This window comes from Phalacrocorax carbo, chromosome 1 (genome assembly GCF_963921805.1).
Source record: "Phalacrocorax carbo chromosome 1, bPhaCar2.1, whole genome shotgun sequence".
Taxonomy (NCBI): domain Eukaryota; kingdom Metazoa; phylum Chordata; class Aves; order Suliformes; family Phalacrocoracidae; genus Phalacrocorax; species Phalacrocorax carbo.
The window spans coordinates 17,423,736-17,440,550 of record NC_087513.1 but is presented as its reverse complement, the minus strand read 5'-3'; positions in this window follow the sequence as shown (position 1 = coordinate 17,440,550).

Below are 16,815 nucleotides of genomic sequence, written 5' to 3'. Positions count from 1 at the left end.
GGACAGACAGTTCTTTGTCCTGTTAATGCAGGTCTGATTTTTTTTTTTTTTTTTTCACAAGGTGGCAGTCTGGTGCCGTCTTGTTGAGGTGACCAACTGCTTAATGCAATGCTGCTTGAAGTCATAACGTCAGGGTTTTTAGCAAGACCTTCCTGAGATTTAGAAAACTTCAGGTTCTGTCATGGCTGATCGCTCATTTTAGTAAATATTTTAGCTAAAATATCCTGTATGTAATTTTAAATATGTATTGTATGTTAAGTTTTAGAAGAAGAGCAAATTTTGCTCATCTTTAAAATGTCTTACTTCAGTGTTTTTGGTATTTGGAATTTTCATGTCTGGTCTGAGAGAACAAGATGAAACTTGAAAGCTTACTGTTGAAATGATGTCATTGTTTTAAACAGTGTAGTTGCTTAGAAAGTTAGCAGATTTCCTTCTGCTCTTTTATTATTAAATTTCACAGCATTCTTTTCTTTGCATATTCATTCTATTCATTGCTGTCTAAAAAGAAAAAAATTGGAGGACAAATTGAGGAAAGCAAAGTAATTATACTTTTGAGACTGACACATGGTGACTTTCTGAAATAGTAACTCTTTTTAATTGGATGATGCAGATATGAAATATAAATGCTCAGATGTCTCTTATCCCTATAGTAGTTGACATACCGCATTTTAAACGCGTCATCTAGTTTTTTGTGTAATGAAAAAGTATAAAGCCAGAATCTGTGAAAATGACCGCTTCCAGTTATCTCAAATTCTTTGTCTATATGCACCATCCTATTTTTTTTTCCCGGAAAAGCTTTGCTTTCCTTGCTTATCTCTTTTTAGATAGGATATGCTTTTTGTTTTTGATTCAGTGACATTTGTATGTCAGCTGAGGCATCTTTTATAGAAGAACATCCTTCTTAAAAGTATGCTTTACGTGGGTGCAGATAATTGTTTTACTAAGAACTATATTTTTGCAAACAAAAAGAATCTCTCCATGAGAAAGAAATGCTAACCTAGCTAGCAACGTATAGCTAAAATGCCCTTAATTTGTGCGTTTTTGTGCTTAATCTTGGAATATGCTCAGGGCCTCATACTGTTCCTTCAGCTTTGGGGATAATTGGGATATGAGGAGCAGGAGGCAAGAGGAAAAAGATTTGTACAGATAATTGCCATTGCGGTGCTGTATAGGCACTATACAGTGCACTATGTATGTGCTATATAGTGCAGCGAGGAGTGTGCAATGCTCCCCGGAGCAGAAATGAGTGGGGTGGTTTTGGAGCACCGCTCTATTTAGCAGTGCACGGTGGCTCGCTGAAGTACGTGGTGATATGGGAGAGTTGTTTGCTGTGCCTGACTGGAAAGGTCTTTTCTGCCTGGAAGGAGAAGCTGCTTGTTGCTAGAGCTGGCCTGACCACTGTGAGAACGATCTTAGATCCACTTAGCTGTGCATCTGTAAATAAAACCTGTTCTTACTGTGTTCAAAAATGTTGTAAGCTCACTTGAATTGCAACTGTGTGTCAGTAATAGGGAAGCGGCTGCTTTCAGTGGTAGGGAAGGGGTTGCTTTAATTTTCGGATTGTTAGTTGCACAGATAGTCCAGTGGTTTTATAAAGACAAAATGGTCATATCTTAAAATAAACACTTTTAAAACCATGTCTTCCCATGTGCTTTATATCCTGGTTTTAAGTAGATGCAAATTAATATCCCATGCATTTGATTCAAATGGGTATGAACTCGTATTAATAGTAGCAGTGGATGTCTTTTCAAGGATGTAATTGCAAAAGTTCATGCCCTTAGCTACCTTCAGATCTCCTCTAATGAGATTATATTTCCACATTTTCATATCAACCCTCATAAAAGTGTTGTCATAGAAATAATCTTGTCAATGTACAGTGCAAAGGAATGGTTATGGTGATTATCGCTGACAAGAGTCTTCAATTTTAGGGCACTGCTTCAGACCTGCAAGTTTAATATGTGTAAATCATGCTGCATTTGCCTGCGTTCCCATGAAATCTTAAACAAATCATTGCCTAGCTGAATTGAAATTTAAATGACACGCTTCAAAAAACCAAAGGAGACAGAGTCAGGAATATCACCGATTTCAGACATAGCACTTCACACTCTGGGTCAGTGCTGAGCAAATGCCACAACATTGTTGACTGGTGGGAGTAAGCACATCATAACTATAGTCCTGGTGAAGAGCAGCGTGGGTGTTATATACCTGATGTTTTCTTTGTTGCATATAGGATTCCTGACTCGCTGCTTTGTGTGCTCCTGTGCTGCTTTAGTGCTTTATACTTTTCATTACCGAGATTATAATTTTATGTTAGTAGTCCATTGAGATAGTTGTGAAGGTGGGAATTCATCTGCCAGACATCTTGTCAAAACTACCTTCTAGTGTGATCTACTTTCTGGCGCACAGCCTGTCTGGGCAGGGCACTCACATGAGCTGCAGAAGCCTCACATCCAAGATGTAGGTCAGAATGACCTGTGCTTGAGCTGCTTTTGCTGGCAGCCGCTCTACTAGCTAACTTTGAAAAGTTTCAGCCCAATACAATGTGTTAATGTGCTTTACAGTCTCAAGAAGCCATGTGGAATAACCTTCCCTGTCCAGGTACAGTCCCTAAGGAAAAGAACCAGGAACATGTCAAAGTAAAAGGAATTTATTTCCTGGCTATAGTAAAGAGATGTATGTATTCTTGCTAAAAATGTACTGGTGTACATTTGCTTCAATAACTGAGTTTTGCTAAATTAATTACTACTAAGATGGAGTTTTCTGCATTCTTTTGTGAAACAGGGAAGAACGATAATTTGCTTAAAACCAAGAAGAAATTAAGTGCAAGCACTTATTCTTAAGAATTAAGAAGAAAATATATTTGGGATTTTTGGAGCCATCTGTTTAGAGCTTTAAGTTTGCCTTCGAGATAAATACTAGTATTTTCTCTACCCTCTCCTTTACTGCTTATAAAATATACTCTGCTTAAATTTTGGAGGGGTTGGAGGAGGGGGTAGCATTACAATGGCCTGATCCAGCTGTTTGCCTGGCAGGAGGCTGCCAAACTTTATGTGGGAACTTCCACCAAGGAGGCAATTAGTTTCCACATTATGTAAGTGAATCCTGTAGAGTTTAGTATTTTGTAGCTGAAATGGAGCACATCTTCTGAAAGTACATTCTATTTAAAGCCATCAAGTAGTGATGAATTTGCCACATCCTTTGACAAGGTTTTTCAGAGCTTAATCACTTTTAGGAAACTTTTTTCTCTAGTTAAGAGCTTTATGCCAGATCTGTGCAAAGACAGTTCTTCCTGTTTTCCTCTTTTATGTGCATGGGCACCCACCTTTTATACTGGTATGTGCAGATCACAACTCAGCAGCCTCTTAACCTACTGACCTACAGAGACATGAAGACTCTTGCACTCCAGATTGTTTTTCTCCGTCTTCTTTTTCAGCATGTGAAGAAGTGTGATCACCCCAGTTAAAGACTGCACAATACTTATGAGCTCTTTTTTATAGGGAAGAAGTATCATCCTTACACCTGTGCACCTTGCTTTGTTTAGCCAAAACAAGCTCTGTGGCACCTTGTATGGAAACCCTGTTGCAAATGAGTGGAATGCACCTCACTCAAAAGATGGAGAAGCAGCAATATGTTTTATTGAGGTAAAATAATAATTTGTCAGAGTTCAATGAATTAAATGGAATTTAACAAAGTCAAACAGGGATTTGCCCAGGTTCAATAAGTTCACCTTATTAATTACTGCATGGAAGAAAGATACAAAGGAAAATTGAGTTGCACTCAAGTTAGAATGATTCACACAGAGAGACCATGAATGCAAAAGGAGGACCCTCCCGTTGAATCACAAGGTTCAGAATGGACTTACTTGCTTTCTAACCTCCTCCTCAGGAGTCTATCTGCAGCTAGGTCCAAACCTAGTCTCGGACTTGGTCAACAGTTTATGTCTAAGGGATTTTATATGCAAAATTTATGTAATGTTTCCTTAGCATCAGTTCAGCATGCAATCAAAGTTACCATACTAGAAGGTTATGTGTGATATCGGTCATTTACCAAAGATCTGTCCTTGGCAAAAAGTCTGTGCCTCAAGGAGCGACCTTGAGAGAGATCACTGCCATGCTGCCAAACAGGGAGAGCTCAAAGAAGGCTCATGTAGGCTGTCATATTTATGGGATAAAGTGGTTGGCTTGTAGTCAAATTACATGCAATGGAAAAGGTATGCATGACTCCTTGTACCCACAATTTTCTTTGTAGACAAGCTGGAGAGGTGGGCTTGTGAGAACCTCATGAGGTTCAATAAGGCCAAGTGCAAGGTCCTGAAACTGGGTCGGGGCAACTCCTGGTATCAATACAGGCTGGGGGATGAAGAGATTGAGAGCAGCCCTGCAGAGGAGGACTTGGGGGTACTGGTGAACAAAAAGCTGGACATGAGCCTACAATGTGTGCTTGCAGCCCAGAAGGCCAACTGTATCCTGGGCTGCATCAAAAGAAGTGTGGCCAGCAGGTTGAGGGAGGCGATTCTGCCCCTCTACTTCCCTCTGGTGAGACCCGACCTGCAGTGCTGTGTCCAGGTCTGAAGCCCTCAGCCCAAGAAGGACATGGAACTGTTAGAGCAGGTCCAGAGAAGGGCCACAAAAATGATCTGAGGACTAGAACAACCTCTCCTATGAGGACAGGCTGAGAGAGTTAGGGTTGTTCAGCCTGGAGAAGAGAAGGCTGCAGGGACACCTTATTGCAGCCTTCCAGTACTTAAAGGGGGGCTCTAGGAAAGATGTGGGCAACCTCTTTAGCAAGGCCTGTTGTGACAGGACAAGGGGTAATGGTTTTAAACTAAAGGAGGGTAGATTTAGACTGGATATAAGGAAAATACTTTTTTACAATGCGGGTGGTGAAACACAGGCACAGGTTGCCCAGAGAGATGTTAGATGCCCCATCCCTGGAAGCATTCAAGGTCAGGTTGGACGAGGCTCTGAGCAACCTGATCGAGTTGAAGATGTCCCTGCCATTGCAGGGGGGTTGGATTATATGACCTCTAAAGGTCCCTTCCAACCCAAACCATTCTGTGATTCTATAAATGAGTCTTGGAAAAGCCACATGCTATTCCTTTGTTAATCGCATGATTGGTGTTCCAAGCTCACGTGCCTTGATGCTCACTGTGTCACTCTGCTCCTTTGTGGGTTTTCAAAGAACAGATTGAAACTAGAGGAGTTCATGGCCTGGCTACGGCTCAGGCCTTTATCTTTAGCGGAGCCTGTACCAACCTACCACCAGTCTGGTCAAGGGGTCGAGCACACCTATCACACACCCTCAGTTTGAAGAGCATACTGACTACCTTGTAGGTGAAGCATCCCTTTTTGACTTCTAAGGTCACGCTAATGGAAAAATCGGTCCAAAATAAATATATGAACAATTCCTATAACAGCTGCTTTCATCTTTGTCAGTGAAGTGGCTAGAGATATACACATCTCTTTGTAGGAGTAACCAGGGAGAAGCAAGCAGAATTAGGGCATGTGAAATTTCAGTTTGGCCAAGCAGTTTATGGTTTGGCTGTTTCCTGTAGAGCTCCTGCAGTTAAATGCTTATGGAGGTACATTGAGTTGATTGACTGCTGTCTTGGTCTGTAAAGCCAGGGCCAACTTGAGTAGTTTGCTGTTGTATTGAGGGGTTGCCTGTGTTTGCCTTGAGTCACAATTTCTTTTTGGAGTTTGAACTCAAGAATTTTCCTTCTCTGTCCAGTTTGAAATAGAGGTATTCAGACTATGAGAATGGGGTGACTCTGGAAGGACACCCTCTTTCCTTCTCCTCAGGTTGGCCAAACCAAATTGCAGTTGCCCTGATAGGGCTCTAAGTACTCTCTAATCCATGGAATCAATCTGCTTGAGGGCTAGAGGGCTTTAGGCTTTGTTTTAATAAGCTATCAGATCAGCTAACTTTGCAGGAAGCCTTTGGTTTCCAAAACAAATGAACACCACCAAAGTCAGTGGGCACATTCCCCTTGGTCTTTCAGATCCTAGCTTTATAATTAAAACTTCTTTGTGAATAGAAAGTCTTTCTGGAAAATAAATGTCAATCCTACTAGCAATTAAGGCTTCTATAAACCTTAGCATACAATTATGGCAAAGATCAGTTAATGTAAGTGGTTTGTGACTGAATCTGAGTCAAAGATGTTAAACACCTGCAAAGATTCTACCTTGCTATTTAAGTCGCACATAATAGAGTACACGATGCACTTGAATTTTCTTGCCCATCATTTTGTCAGAGAATAAGCAAACAAACAAGAAAAGCCTTTAAAGTCAGTTATAACATCTTGATAGTCTGCAGTTACTTGGCAAAAAACCAGCATGTCAAAATCAGCTTATAGTCAACACCTTTCCTTTAATAAAGAACTTCAACAAATTTCTGGTAATTTCTGCTATGATGGATCTCATGATAAATGTTCTTCAGCTCTTTTTGTGTTTTCTTTCACAGCGCAAGATCCTCTTTTCTGGACTTAGCTTTATTTGCTCTTAGATGAAAAATTGATTTGGGGGACTTCTTTATTAAGTCAAAGAAGTGTATATGTTTACATATGTACTTGGACCAAATGGACCTATACTCTGCAGTCAAAATGCAGACAACGGTATGTGTTGACAGAATACGTTCAATACTTTATTTTCTCATTAAACCTAGCATAAAGTAAGCAGGATAATTTGGTATCAGATTTAACCTTTCATGTTACCCTGCAAGTGTATATTGACAATTTCTTTGCTGCTTTGAGCATACATGTCCAAGGCAGAGTTGCAGAAGGTAATCACAATCTAATTCTCTTTTCCATTACCCACACACTCAGTTAATTGAAATTGTAGTAAGTACAATTTCATGAGAGGGATCTATTTTCATTTCAATACTGCATTCTCTGAGAACACCATCTAGAGGATCTAAATCAAAAGGAACTACACACTAAAGAAATAATAACGCCCTCTTGAAACACTTCAGTTGCACGCTCTCAGTCTTATAACCTGAAAGAACAGTCATAAAAACCTTAAAGATTTCTGGATTTGGTATATTCAGTAGAATGCATAATGATAAAAAATAAAGTAAAACTCTCAGTACGGACTACTTTTTTCAAAGGTACCATCTGATATTTACAACGATGAAACAATACAAGGAAATACAAAGCTGAAAGATTTTTTTGTAACAGATTTTCTGTTGCCGGTTTGTACAAGGTAGAAGACAGGTGTGCACCAAATCGGAGAAGGTAGAATCTAGTTGTGCAGGTGCTCATCTGCATTTTCATGGTCTGAAATATCTTGATAAATCCGATCTTTTTCTTTGAATGTTCGTTAGGACTTCTGTATTTGGTAACAAATAAGACAACAAAGTGAGGGCTGGGCCAGGTGGGTTGTAGGGAGGAGAAGAAAGAGAAAAGTAATGCTGTGTGTGTTTGCAGGGATCTTGGGCCAGAAATAAATTCCATAGTAATGGCAACCCTACTTCACCCTGGCCCCTCAGCCTCCAGTGTCATCCCTCTCTAGGGTGGATGAACCCATCCCTCCCACCGTAGACTGTTCCTCTTCTTGCTTGGCTGTTCTTCCTGCGGTGCCACCATCTCTTCTTCATGTAAGCATGAGCCACAGCCTATCTGCAGTGTGTGGTAGTCCTACCCTGGCTGTCAGAAGCAAAATTTGCAGACGGAAAGTTTCGCTTGTCCTGATTTTCATAGCTGTAGTAGGGCCTCTCCAGATGATTGATCTTTTTTAGATAGGATGAGCTAACAGCCCTTTTGCTTTGTCCTGAGATAATGGTTACAAAGCGAATGAGCTCAGTGGACACTATTGCTGCACCCTCAAGCGTTAAAGACAGCCCTAAAATTACATATCTGTTGTTAGCCCAGCCTGGTGTCTTTGTCTGAGATGTTGCAGTATCAGCATCTGCTCAACCTGGAAGTGGGTGGCTCTTTAGCAACCCAAAAGCCAAAGGTTGCTTTTTGATGTTTACTGAACTTATACACTGACTCTTATTTGAGCTAATATAAATTGTGTCACTAAATCACCTATGCAAGATGTTTTCAAAGGCACGAATGCAGACCTGCCTATCACTAGCACTTAAGCATTATGATTCAGGCTCCAGAAGTCCTAAGATCTAAACTCAAAGAAAGGGACAATTTCTGTCATGCTTTCTTAATTTCTTGTACTCAGAGGTACGCTAAATGTAGTTTTGTTAGAAGTGAAATGGATATGGAAAATCAAAGTACCCTAGTTGACCTCGTAACACTCTTGCTCTGTTCCCTTATTTTTGTTGTGCAGTTTCCCATTGAAGGTAGTGGAGACTGGATGAAATAATGTACAAAAGGATATTCCTTACCAGACATGTGGCTACAGAATAGAATTCACTTTTCAGTGCTTTCCATGTATATGTGTCCCTGTGAAAGACCTTACACTGGTTTCTGCTGGTGAGAGAGATTCTCTGGTGGCCCGTTATGGCTTGATGTCCTTCAAAATACAGGAGTGCAGCTGGCATTAGTGGTCAAGTGGCACTTGTGAATGACTTTTTTCTTTCATTTCCAATTGCTCCTTCTTTTTGTATTTAATCTGTGGTATATGGCAAATTACTCTCATTGGCTTTCCTCTTGTAGGATAAGGATATTTTTCCAATTTTGTGTGTGTTGCCTTTATTTTTTCCCTGCATCTTATGGCAAAAGAGCTTTTTTATAAAGAGAAGATAAGAGTTAGAACCAGCCTTGTTCTCTTATTCTACACTTTAATTTGCAATACTTAAAAATTGCTTTAGATAAATATATTTCCAATACACATAACCCAACAAAGAATTATAACCAGTGTTTTTTGAAGGAAATGTGTTGCATAATCTCCTTTCTTTGTAGGTTTTAAAAAATACAGATCATCATGGAAGAAAAAACATTAAACTCAAGATTAATCTTTTATCATTAATGATAAAAGAGATTTTGCTTTAAAATAGAGTTGCAAAGATTAACCTTCTCATTTTGGCTCCACTCACAAAACACAGATTAGTATTATTCCCCTCTTGGACAGCGAGAGTCAATATCCTCTAATTCCTGCTGCTCCTATTAAACCTTCCCTTTATTGTTCAATTTAAATAAATCATTTGCAAATAAAACATAAATGAAAATAACTTTTCTAGGCAATGAAAACCCCGAAGTGGGTAAACAAAGAGGAGAAGCCAGGGCACTAAGTATTTATCAACAGCAACCTTTAAATTTACAAATTTTTAGTAAGATGGTTGCTTCTTTCTCTCTGGAGAGGTCCTTCACAGGAGCTAGCGGTGGTGCTGTGATGGTATTTTCTGTATTTCCTGAAGAGCTGAGCTCCCATCAGCTGAGCTTGGACTTCGGCTTTAACAGCCATATGCTCAATTTGTTCCCACCTCACCCTGATTCAGGGAAATTACCCATTTGGCTTTTTTATAGTAGCTTCTCATCTGATCCAGCATATTGCGCTATCGTAGCTAAGCACTGGTCAATAACACATTCTGCTACTGGAACTGGGGCAAAACCAGCGCCTGGAAACAAGTCACTTGGTGGTGTTGGTGGGGTCTCATACATGACTCTGGGGCTGGTATCAGGGCTCTGCAGCAGCTGAGGATGGTGAGGAGTTGGAGCTGCTGGTGGCAGCCTGAGAGGAGAAACACATTCTGCACTCTTCTGTGCTCCTCCTCTCCTCTAGCATTTGTTACCCAACCTGTCCCTGTTAAAAACTCATCATGTTTATAAGCTCTGGCGCAGATTTCTTACAATGATCACCTAAAAATGCTGCAATAGCTCCTGAAGTGCTGCTCTCGGAACATGCTGGCTGCCTACTGATAAAAGCACATAGCTACTCCATGGCGTACAGGAGCTACCCCTGTAGCTGCCATATGGGTAGCTGCATCTGTCTGTTATCACCACTCGCCTCACAAGTCAGGTTGTAGATGAGAAATTTAAATGTATTTGGAAGGGACTAATGTTCATGCAGGAGCCCATATGAATGAGGAGACAGAGCACATGTCTGAATTTTCCTGGGAATGTCATCTGGCCCCAGTTGAAAGTCTGGCTTACAGAGATTAGAGGATTTCGAAAAATTAGATAGGATTTCCAGCTGTTTTACAGCCCACTTGGACAAGCAGCTGTAAAACAGCTGGAAACCTCCATACACTGCACAGATCAACCCCACAGCACACAGGCAGTTTGTCAGGAGCATCCCAGGCACGCCAGGTTTACAGCTCTGCACAGCGAAGTACAAACACATGTGTTTCCACTTGGAAAGGCAGTGTGGAGACATGGCAATCACTGCAACAAGGTGGCAGAGAGAGGTGGAGATGGGTCTGCTTGTGCTCGCAAGGGCTGGGGCGAGGGGCGAGGGGCAGCAGGTGGTCATTGGGTGGGAATGAGGAATTTCAGTGCACGGCAGTAACAGGGATGGCATTCCTTGATAAAATGGCAGCGGTACGACTCTCAGTTAGAAACTCAACACGTAAGTGAAGATTTTGTTTAGCCCAGTATACAACCACCAGTGAAAAAGAGGATTCTCGTCCAATTGTTATTTTAACGGCCATACAGCGATAACATAAATCTGATGTCCAGTCAAAGTCAGTACAGGAAACTCACAAAACTATACAATGCAGTGTTAGCAAATGTAAAGTTTTCCTTTTCCATGATTATCTGGGGCGATTTTCCTTCATGGAAACTTAAAATAATTGCTGTCAATTTAAAGCCTGAGAGCAGGTAGGTGACCTACTGATGAAAGCCACAGCTCTGAGAGCTCCTGATTCAAACAATGACATTTTTCGTTCTTCACCTCACCTATTACTGTACAACATGGATAATAAGAAAAAGCAGAGACCTTAGCACGGACTCTGTCATTTCAGTTTTTCAGTTCATTGCAAACAGGACTGTGTTGCTCTTAAATACCCAGCATTTCTCTAGTGTATTACTATTAGAAACTTACTGCATCCTATTATAGCATTTCTCTAACACAAGACAATCCTGCCTCAAAAAGTAATAATTTTCTCTCTGAATGAAAATAAAATGCTGGTATGCTTGGAATTAGGTATTGCCTAAGCAGAACATCTTGAAAGATGTTCCTTTATAAAGCTGTTGCTTGTTTCTTCTTTTTTTTTTTCCCTCTCCTGGAGAGTATGAGATTTTCATTACAAGTGGCACATGTTGTAATAAGTCATATCTGCTCTACAGTATCTATGCTAACCATAAACATGACCCAAGGCGCATTAGTCAGCCAGAAAGAGCTTGTCAAATAAAGCCTGTCTGCAGGAGGACAGAAGATGCTTATTGGAATTCAGTGAGTGTCGGAGGTGGTCCCTGCTGCCACTGCTGCTGCTCCTCTGAAGGCATGTTAATTAAACAAGATGCAAAGAAAATAAGTCTGTCATGTTCCTGTGGTCAGAATCCAGGGAGAGATACAGCCAGTGACTTCACTGGTTTCCAAAAGCTTTGGTTTGTTTTTGTTTTTAAATAAATTGTTTAATAGATATCAGGTTCCTTAAAATTAATCTTAAAGGATAATTTAACTTTCTCCTGGATCAGGAGCTGTTCCGAGCATATCCCTCTCACAAATAATAGTGACTATGCAGCTTGGGGAGAAAGAGTTTTCTGATCCCATGAGGTTTAAAACAGAAGAGTATACCCTTACTCAAACTTCGGTTAGAATCTCTATAACAGTTAAAAGCATGCACATTTTTCATAGCTAAAATCACTCAGATTTTGATCCATCTGACTAGAGACAAATTATTGTAATTGAAGCTGATGATGACACAGTGATCAATAAAGTCCTAGAGTTTCACTGTTAATGTTATGAGCATCCATCAGAATCAATTTGCCGAAGGCACGCCTGTAAGGATTCAGAGGATATTGCTGTATCTGGCTCAAGCCGTATCTAATTCTAATTTATCTATTTTATTGCAAGTTCTATGTGACCCTTAAATCTAGTACCAATCATAGTGCTTTCAGGAGAAACTCTATATTCTATAACAAAAAAAATATTGTATTTTCATTTTTATTTCTCTTTCAAAACTAACTTCTTTTTACTATAGTGTATGCCAAAACTTTGCCAAAGTATTCTTTTTCTGCAGAGCGCACCTTCCCCAAAATAATGAAGAATTTGCTTATACCATCAGGATCCCAAAGGAAGACTTGGGTAACTCTAAAAATTGTATTCCTAATACAAAATAACAAAGGCTTGCAAGAAATACGAATTAATGTGTAAGTGCTGCCTAGTAACTGGGAGCCTATATATACACACTAAATAAGCCTAACTGGATTAGATTGCAAAGTTATCAATGACTCTGGTACATCTACAGATTGATTCACTATTTTAGTAACAAAGCCTGTAATTTACTTTGGGGGAAGAGAGACAAATAGTCTTTGTGGGGGAGATTAAAATTATAGTAAGTAGCACTTTGGATCTTCTATTTTCATCATACACAAAACAGTGAAAAAAATGCCCTGTATTGTATCATGCCATCATCTCTACAACACTTAAAAGCCACATTCCTAGAGCTATTTTTAAAAGCTTGAAGTGGAGGAAAACAGAATTGGTTTTGATGAGAATGCGTGAATAAGGTGGGGAGCTGTATCAGAGACCTGACTTTATATCTCCATTTCCTAATCTTTGCAATAAGGGTGGAGAGAGGAGTTTGCTTTTCATTTTAGTATTCTTGCTAATGACTATTTACTTGCTGAGCATACTCGTTCCCCCTGAAGGTGCAGGAGGTGCAACCCATCGTCCCTGTACTGGGGCTCCTGCCCCAGGGTTATCTCCTGCGAGGGCCTGACTGGGATGGGAGAAGGCAGGGGATTATGGGGAGGGTGTGCAAAAACGCTGTGCCAGGACTGAAAGTCCCTCCTGGCCTCCATCCCAGTGCCCTGAGGACCATGTTGGCTTTGCCCCATGGGGACAGAGTAGCGACGCAGGGGCTTTCCTGGAGAAGGATTGCTGGGTGAAAGAGGGAGAGAAGAGAAGGCATGTGTTTAAATTAGCTCCCCTTGCCAGCGTGCCCCTTGTCTGTAGGTCTTGCCAAAGTGAACTTTAAATAGCATCAGACAGCTTATACAGACTAATGAAATAAGTCTGTGTTGATGTTGGCACTTGAGCTACTTCGTTTCTAAAGGCTGCTTTCGAGACGGGAATAACACAGCCACAACCCTGGGCGCTGGCTTGAAACTAGGATGATAGCCAGTAAACTGACAGGGGAAATAGGTCAAAAAGAACATCTACTTGCATAGATACCCTTCGTTTTGGGAAAATGAGTCAACACCTCGTGTGAGTCTGAAGCACAGTTAGGGGGGGTTCATGCTCTCTGTCTTTAGGGTCTGAAACCAGGGAAGGAGATGGAAAGCTGGTCTTGGTGGGCTCTGGTATGGTCACTGGAGGCAGAGCAATCCCTCCAGGGGAGCTGTTCAGGAGGCTTGGGTCAGTGAGTGCGTTTCTGGATTTTTATAAAGTTTGAAACTGGCATTTTACTGTAAGAGTTGGATGGAAAAGAGGAGAGAGATATCCCGAAGGGCAACCTGCATTTGGGAATGACGACCTCTCTCCTGCAAACCTAAGAAATCAGATCAGCTTTGGCCAGGGACCTAGTTACTCTTCTTTAAGCGAACTACAGCAAATTCTGGATTTTTGAAAGTATATTCAAATATACATACTTTATTTCTAAGACCATCTGTCTGTGTCACCATGAACATCTAGCTGCTTTCATTGTAGCAGTGGTATGCATTGCCTGATTTTGATACTCAGCTCAAAGCTCTGGGTGAGACACCTGTTACAAGGCCAGCTAAAAGTCAATCCTCCTGGTCTTGGTTTCCTCTAGTTGAACCTGCGGTTGCAATTCTAAAAAAAGCACTCAGAAAACTGCTTTTCTTTGATCTGTATTGAAGTGCATCTCTTCCAGTTAGAATCAAAGGCTACACATCATCTTGTAAAACATAAAGAAATTGGAGGGTGGCATCAGACTTCTAAGTAATATGGGGGGAGGAAGGCTGAATATACCAACAGGTGACTTGTTATTAATCTAGTGAAGATCTTCCAATAAGAAGACCAGGAAAACAAACTTATTCCTGCTGATGTTGGTACTCGGTGTTGTTTATGTACATGAAGCAGCAGCAGGATTGTGGAGCCATCTGATACAAATTACTATTTTTAACATGGGTTTAATCACTCAACTCAAGACTGCCATAACAGAGATAAACTATTTATTCCTTCGTGTTTGACAAAAATGTGTGCTCCTTTCATTCCTTCATAGTCCCTCCCTACTTGCTCCGCATCTCCTCCTACCAATTTTAAATTCTTTCTACTAATGCTTTAAAGCAGATCACTTAGTGTTTGACTTCGTGACTTGGAGCTGAGCGTTTTGTCCAAAAAGGATGTAATTTATCACTGGCAGCTCTCGTGTTTACCAGATCCTTCTAAAATTCCATTTCTGAGCTGACTCCAGTATTCTGGCATTGCAGATCTTGCAGAGCCCACTAAGATGCCACCCCACTCCCCTTTCCCATGCAGTGCTGGTGTTTCATCCTGCCCACTTAATGCTTTAAAAACCTGGGTGTGCTAAATTTTACACATTTTCCTGTATAGCTGTACATTGTACATACTCATACAAATATTTGGCTGCCTCTGGCTGTACAAGAGAAGAGGGTGACCCCGACCACTGCATTGTGGTCCCTGTAGTGAATTCCCTTCCAAAGAACCATAGGTACTTGAGCCAGTTGGGGGTCTCAGTGACAACCTCAGTAGCTACTGTCTTCCAAAGTTTTCACATCCCATGCTTGACTAGTTCCAAGATTTTCTGAATTTTTGTTTTCACAAGTACTTTTCAGACAAGCCAGTGGTCATCTAAGACTGCAAGCATGTTTCTGTGGAAGAAAAGAGTTCCTTTTGGCATGTTTGTACAGAATATGAAGATTTCATAGCCCTTATAGTAAGTGCCTTGTGTTGAAACAAATTCAAAAAACTGTCTGTGGGATCTGTCCAAGTAATCTTAAAACTATCTTTGGATTTAGTTCTGGCACACGCAACAAGGTGGATGTTGTGGTTTAGCCCCAGTCAACAACCAAGCACCACGCAGCCGCTCACTCACTCCCCCCTGGTGGGACGGGGGAGAGAACTGGAGGAGTAAAAGTGAGGAAACTCCTGGGTTGAGATAAAGACAGTTTAATAGGTAAAGCAAAAGCTGTGTGCGGCAGCAAAGAAAAACAAGTAATTCATTCACTCCTTCCCATGGGCAGGCAGGTGTTCAGCCGTCTCTAGGAAAGCAGGGCTCCATCACGTGTAACGGTTACTTGGGAAGACAAATGCCATCACTCTGAATGTCCCCCACTTCCTTCTTCTTCCCCCAACTTCATATGCTGAGCATGACGTCATATGGTGTCGGATATCCCGTGGGTCAGTTGGGGTCAGCTGTCCCAGCTGTGTCCCCTCCCAGCTCCTTGTGCACCCGGCAGAGCACAGGGAGCTGAAGAAGTCCTTGACTAGTATAAGTGCTACTTAGCAACAACTAAAACATCTCCACATTATCACCACTGTTTCTAGCACAAATCCAAAGCATAGCCCCATCCTAGCTGCTACGAAGAAAATTAACTCTATCCCACTGAAACCAGGACAGTGAAATAATTTAACTTGATTTGACCCACTGGCCTGAAAGATCAACAATTGGACTCACATTGATACATTTGCATGGACTGACAATCAACCTTTTGATAGTCTTTTCCTTGTATTGCCTTTCTTCCTCTCCTTTCATCACCTTTAATTTCCTTCTCCTCTACCTAAACTCTGAAAGCAATCTTTTGTTAAAATAGGTAACGACCAGATGACCAGGAAGACATGTCTTAGCACTCAGAAGGAGTCATCTAGTCCATGGGCACTCTAGTCTGGCTGCCTCTAAAGCCTGATTTAAATCTCTTGGTATTAGTAGTACTAGAGCTTAGTCACACCTGTATCTCGTAACACCAGCATTTAAATTATTTTATGTTAACAGTAGTATGATACAGTTCTTTTACTGGAGCTATCATGCCTTGTAATATGTGTAACTTTGCTGCAATTTAATGAAAAACAAGTTTGAAGTTTCAACAATTGTCATTTTCTGAGAAAAGGAAATATTTTGTCAAAAACTTTGTCTATCAGCTCAGCCTGTGACAAGACACTTCAAAGCTCCCTTTCATGTTTCTCTTGACGTTAACTGCTGGTGAGAACAGTGTGATTTGTGCAAACACTTGTAGTGTGATGGCACTGATTCACCTCAGATGATCTGGCTGGTTGGGTGAGCAGTGTCATTGGCTTGGAGGGAAAACATGGTTGTGCTTTCACAGGTGCAAGCCAAAATGGCATTCAGTCAAACAACTCATTAAAAAAAAAAGAAAGCAAAGAAAAATTGCAAGTGGAATGAAGCCTAACTCAAAAAGTAAGACATCTGTATTTCTGGGCTCACCCAGTCTAGCAAGTATTATTCATTTGTGACAGAATCCATGTAGAAGCTGAGGGGGGTCAAAAGACCAGAAAATATGTGCTCTATATGTCTTGCACCATTCAGTGTTGTTCTACTACCACAGACATGGTAATGGGCTCTATATTTATGTCCTCATAGCCTTACTCCCAGCAAAATAAATGCCATCCTTTAAGTAATCGGATTACTTATACTGTAGGTCCTTGATAAGGATACAACAAGAGTTTAGTGCTTTAATGAACATTTGAGCTTTTAAAGTAAAAATAATTGTTTTCTTATGCCTCGGACCATTAGTTAGTTGTGTTTTTTTTTTTAAATAATTTCTTCCAGATTAATTTATTTCACATTGGACAAAATGTGGGAAATGTCATCAAG